The 6,111-nt window shown below is 34.9% G+C and overlaps 1 protein-coding gene across 3 annotated transcripts in view; it reads left to right on the forward strand.

Annotated features, from left to right (window-relative positions):
• LOC106469362 (osteoclast-stimulating factor 1-like) overlaps nucleotides 1-6,111 on the forward strand; it is a 19,148-nt gene that overhangs the window by 5,884 nt on the left and 7,153 nt on the right. Inside the window, exon 2 of one of the 3 annotated variants that reach the window (XM_022397862.1) lies at nucleotides 2,832-2,967. The exons of the other annotated variants lie outside the window; for them this stretch is intronic. The gene's annotated coding sequence lies outside the window, so the exon portion shown is untranslated. The remainder of the gene's footprint in view (nucleotides 1-2,831; nucleotides 2,968-6,111) is intronic. 3 annotated transcript variants of the gene reach the window in all.

Consider the following 6,111-nt stretch of genomic DNA (forward strand, 5'->3'; position numbering starts at 1 on the left):
TTTTTTTTTTTTTTTACCTGGCTCTTTAGCAAAGGTTTTTGCATCTTCCACAGTCGCCTTATTTAAGCTGCCCTTATCAACTATTGTTTACTTATCGCAACTACATATTTTTTGTGTACCCACTACTCTCCTGATTTCCAAAGTCATTTTGGGCACTTGGTCCCAAAGGACCATTCTAGTTACCTACCAGGAATATTAAGGTTACATTAGGTGTTCCATCTCCACATCTGTTTGTGACCTGACTCATATATGGCATGTATCCCCTTTACCCGCAGAATTATTTTTGTGGCTGCTGACCTATGGACATCACTGGTCAGAATAATTAACATTGTTTGTCCATGTCCACGCCTTCAGACCAGTTCTTCTTACCCAACACACTGTCAGACTGTCAGTCCTTTTCTCCAACTCATCTGTTCACTATTTCTCTCTTCTATGTCCAATCAGATTTAGATCTTGGTCATGTTCAGTGAGGGTTTTGTCACCTGCACCAATACCTTTAGAGATACTAGGCAACAATTTTTATTCTCTTTGAAAGCGAGGAATTTTCTGTGAGTCGCATCTCATCAGGTTTGTCACTTTTCTATGTCCATAGCAGTCTGGTCGAATTGCCTGCTGGAGGTCACGGTGCAGACTGGTATGTGAATCTCCCCAAATACCTTTATCCCACTTTATTTGCATGATCTGGCCTTCTCTTCATCTGAGCATTTTTGCTTATCCCCCTGTAGCTATCTTCACCATTTCTGCTAGACTATCCAGAGGGGTGAGTATTGTTATTTCTAACTTTAAGGGTCCCCTACCTTGTTTTCACAGGATCCCACTCTGTGGCAAGTGTTACCCAGACAGGTGTGCTTTTATCAAACCAATTACACACTAGTAACCACTAATTAAAACTACTTTGTACAGGTTGCAACAGGCTCTGTAGAAATGAGGTGCTCCATAAGACCACCTATGAGCTGACCAGATGGTATTACTGTTCTATGATGGACTGCCACTCATGGACTATCATAAGTAAAGCATAAGGGGATGCTGCCCATCCTTGACTGATCTTTGGATTGTATAAGTTAAAGCCGGTTTGCTTTTAAAAATTTTGGGAATTTGGTTCACCTATTGCACAGTCTCTAGATCACTGTTCCTCAGGACTCCAAAATGTGCACCCCCCATAGGGAGTCCTTACTACACCTGGTTTCCAGTTACTGGAGTGGTGGACAGAGGCTTTTCCTCCATAGTGTTAGAGTGCATTCCTCCACTCTTGGAGATGAGGGCAAAGTTGGGGACCCTCCTACCTGGATCCCTGGATGTTTTTCCTAGATGTCAGTAGGAGTGGCACCAGCCTATGAGGGAGCCTACTCGTAAAAGCAGTTCAGATTTGATGCATGGCTATCTGATTGGGGTGTGGATGACCTTTCTTTTTGATCAATATAGATTCAGTACATTGTTCATGGAAGAAGGTCCACTATCTCCTCATAATTTGAGGATGATGTTAATAATTCCAGACTGGATGAGGTCTGTTCCTGGAGTGTTACCTTTTGGACTTCTTCATATGGAGGAGAAAGTTTGTCCATTTCAATTGGTGTTCCTTACTTTCTCGTCGTGATTCCAGTGGCTCAGAATGCATCACTTTATGGCGACAAGTTGGGATCCAACTTTGTGTATGAATAATGCCCTCACCAGCCCCTCCACCTTATCAGTGTGGGATTCTAGCTATAAGTTGTAGCAGAGGTAAGTATGTTTTGGAAGTTAACATTTTCCTAAATTGCAAATGTATTTCAAATAATACTTACTTCTGCTGACACTCTCCTGCTTATCCTCCCCACTAAGAGCCAGTGTTGGAGATTGAGTCAGTCCCAAAAAAAAGTGATAACATTATCTGAATGAGGAGCTTATATACAGTACAAGAATAGAGAGTGCATTGACGTAGGTGGAGAGTATCACGAGATAAATATCGCCAAGGGCAATTGAGTTGGGTATAAATGCTGGAGCAAGCGAGAAAAAATCAGACCAATGATTAGATGGGCAAAGGAAGAAACCCTGAAAGTGAAGTATTAGCTGTAGTGTGAGTGGAGTTAAGTATTATTGGAAATACATTTTCAATTTAGGAAAATGTTAACTTTCATTTTTACCAAGGTGAAATTAAACAATTTGATTTTTTTTTTAGATCAGCAAACTTTAAAAAAAATCAGACACTTTTGGTAAAGATAATATAACTTCGTATAAATTCCCTGTTTTGTAAATATCAGATAGCAAATATAATATCGGTCCAATACTGCCTACTTAAAATTACTGTACAGTCTTAAGTAGAGCTGGGCAATTAGTGGAATTTGATAATTAGTTAATTGTTGGCTTATTAATTGATTATATTCAACTAATTTATTATTCTCACATGTGACTGGATAGTTGGGATAATTGAAAACACTAAGTGTGATTAGTTGATTATTTTCATAACATTAATCAATTTAATCATAATTTTATTTAATCAACTATTTTATGTCAACCTAATCACTATAATTGATGCTCACAGATAACTGAGTTAATTACTCAGTTCTAGTTTTAGGCCTATACCTGTATGTCTTCATATGACTTACCTGTATGTATGTTCATTGTTACTTTGTCTTTAGAGTGAATTGGATGGGAACTAACATTTTTGCATGGGTAGTAATACAGGTGACTTTAAACATTTGATACTTAATGTTATGATTAACCTAAAAGATTCCTTTATATACATCAAAGGTAAGCAGGATGACAGAATAAAAATTGAACCTTTGAATTTTTTGTTTGTGAGTTTTTTTATGTCTATGGGGGGTACTGAGTTTTTAAACAATTATTCCTCTTAGGTTTTCCAAAGGAGGGAGGATTTAGGAAGGATTCCTGACCTTAAGAATTTGTCCGGAGGAAATGTTTTTAAAGTTTATTAATCCAGAGCTTGTTTGAAAAAACAAGGACAAACTTTTGCTTTCATTTTTTTTATAGGTTATTAGACAGGAAAAGTCACATAAAAATTAGTGTTGTTGACATTTATAAATTTTTAAAGAGATAAATAAATATTGTACAGCTAATTTTAGAGTAATTAAATTTACTTTGGTAATAGTGAAAGCTTTACTGAGTTTGATAAAATATGCCTTGTATAATCAGTTAATGAAATTTTAAAAAGAGAAGATTCTACTTCACTGATGTATATATGAATTGTATATATATAATTTATATGGATATAGAAAATGATCCTAAGCTTTGAAAGTTGAAGATAACAGAATTTTGTGTTGTATATATTGAAATATTGACAACAGGTCTAAAGAGGCTATGATTTTATTGTATTAGTGGACTAGTTAGGCCTCATGTGGAATAGAGCTGAGTGATTGATGGACTTGGTTAATCATTGGTCTTGCTAATCAGTTACATTAAACTAATTGATTATTCTCATTTAAGACTTAGATGCTAATTGGTTAAGCTGAACAGCCTTGAATTAATCAAAAATATTAATGAGAAATTATTATGGCAATATTTTGATTACTTGGACAGTTAGAATGACTGAAGACAGTAATAATCAAAAGCACCAATTTCAGTACAGTCTTACCTCCATTCCTACAAAGCTATCTCAATCTTGTTTTTTCCCTTAAGCATTGCTGAAAGATTTTGACACTCATCACACCAGTCTATGTACTTACAAATTTCACACCAAATTTCAACATCTATTTTGCATGTAACCACCCTCCACCAATAGTACTGTGCCACCTATATCGACACAGCTAACACCCACTGATTCTCCTACTCAGTCTTCACTTTCTTGATTGGCACATCATCATTTAGACCTGTGTTTTTTCATACGTGACTACTGTTTATAATTGTACTTCATTGATATTTCAGTACCTTTTTCAACAGTTTTCTTTTACTATTTCTGCATTCAATTGTTTCACATTTTTTTTTTGCATTTGTTTATTGTTACCAAATTAAATGGTAACTTAAAATGACTTCATGATTCAATGTGTTGACAAAGGAAGTTTCCATTACAATAGACAATGCTTCTAATATGACTACCCAGGCATCTGGTTCAACTTTATCTGTTGAGGAGGTACGGGCCTTAATTCACAGGGGTCTAGATTCCTACTTTCAGCCAGCGATTTTTTTCTCATTTTCAACCTGAAAAAGTTTTTGAAGATTAATACAATAAAGGAGAAGAAAATTAGATTGACTTTTTCTGGCACCTTCTTATTTTGGTCTGCCACACTCTACACCTCTACAGGATATCACACCTTTTTTGTTGGCTTGGTTTGTGTGATGGAGAACAATTCGAAGTTGAGCCATTTTTTACAACGAATTGCACCCTTTAGAATGAAATAAGCTGGTGCACACCCTTTTTTTTCTGTCTGTGTCAGGTTTTTTTTCCTTCTCACAAAGTAAGGAGCATACCTGTTTCATAAGCAGTGTGGTGCCCCAATTGTGTGTTTTGGTTTCATCTCTGAGCACACCAGTTATTTCTAGGTGGTTAATTTCCACTTGGTTTCACTGTTAGGTGCCTACACTGGCCCCCTCCATCTTTTCAGTGTGGGATTCTAGTATTGTGCGAGTGGATGTAAGATCATATTGGAAGTTAACATCTTCTTACACTGAAAATGTATTTTTGATAAGTACTTACCTCCTTTCACACTTCCCACCCTTCCTCCCCTATGTTCTTCATTTTATATCCTGCCAATTTTCGAAAGGGAGGATTGAGCAGGAGAATCAGAGGGAGCTAGCTGTGTGGAGAGTGGTCACATGCTATATATATGTTCAAATGTGGTGTAAAATTTGTGGGGTGTATTGACTAGTGTGCTGAGTGTTAAAATTTTTGAGCAATGCTTAGAGGGCAGAAATAAGATTGAGATAGCTTTGTGTGAAATGAGGTAAGTACCTATTGGAAATACATTTTCCGTGTAAGTAAATATTAACTTTCAATTAATAGGTTATTTTATGTGGCACTAATTGATACAATCAAGTTAATCACCCAGCTCTATGTTTAATGGTCAGAGAAACACTGTCTTCTGTCACCTTATTCTTTCTTGTACAGTTCTTTATAGTAAATAACCATGCAAAGAACTAGCTCATTTATAATTTATTAGAACTGTAAAGCACAGGTTTTGTAACAAAACAGTAATTGAAAATATTGTACTTTAATAAATGTTCATGAAATTATAGTGTGTATATTTGCAAAGAACTTATATTACACTAGTTCTTCCTACAACATGTGCTTGATATATAATAAAAATAATAAATTGGTTTACAGTAATTGTTATTAAAACATGATTTTTTGCAGGGAATTTACAGTAGCCTTGTTTAACAATTTAGTTAAGCATCGACACCTAAGTTAAAATTACTTGAATTAGGTATCTAATGTTTATAATCATGAGGTTGAAAACAAGCTTTGTATTTGCATAAAAACATAGATATCAGGCAGGCAGTAGCACTGCCTATGTAGGGATGATTTGGTTTGTTCATCAAAATGATATTTTAAATATCCCCTCAGTAGGTCATCAGAACTTTATAATACCGTACAGTGTTTCCTTTTGTAACAATATCTATGTAATGACTGAGTCAGAAGTCCTGGCAATGTCTGAAAATATCATAGTAAAAAGTTTGAATTTGTTGTTATTCTTTGTTTTGCTTCTTTTTTATTACATGATAACTCAAAAACCAAAACAATGGTGTCAGCCAATTTCACTGAGGTGACATAATTTTAAATGGAGTATCTGCTCTTATAACTATTAGTAATTAAAAAGAAATCGTAATTCTAGTGTAAACGATATTATCATTACCCCTTGAAGTTAGCTTTCTTACAGAAATTTGGTGTTACTTTAGAAAGCTTAAGTACAGTGTGAAACAGTAATTACAAGCCAGAAATAGATAAACAATAAATAGTACAGTTGGAATCTCATTATATTTAGAAGTTGGTTATAAATACAACCTTCCTATGTCTGTTGAAGCACTACTTTTAAAAAAATGAGCAAACAAATAAAGGAAAACTTTAAAAAAAGGGAAGTAAATGTATGGATGGCTAATATCAATATTATAACTATTCAATCACAACTGAATTTAATTTATCCTATTTTTGTCTGTTAACATTCTACTACACTGTGTGCATGT

The sequence above is a fragment of the Limulus polyphemus genome, unplaced genomic scaffold (assembly GCF_000517525.1).
Source record: "Limulus polyphemus unplaced genomic scaffold, Limulus_polyphemus-2.1.2 Scaffold3446, whole genome shotgun sequence".
In the NCBI taxonomy this organism is placed as follows: domain Eukaryota; kingdom Metazoa; phylum Arthropoda; class Merostomata; order Xiphosura; family Limulidae; genus Limulus; species Limulus polyphemus.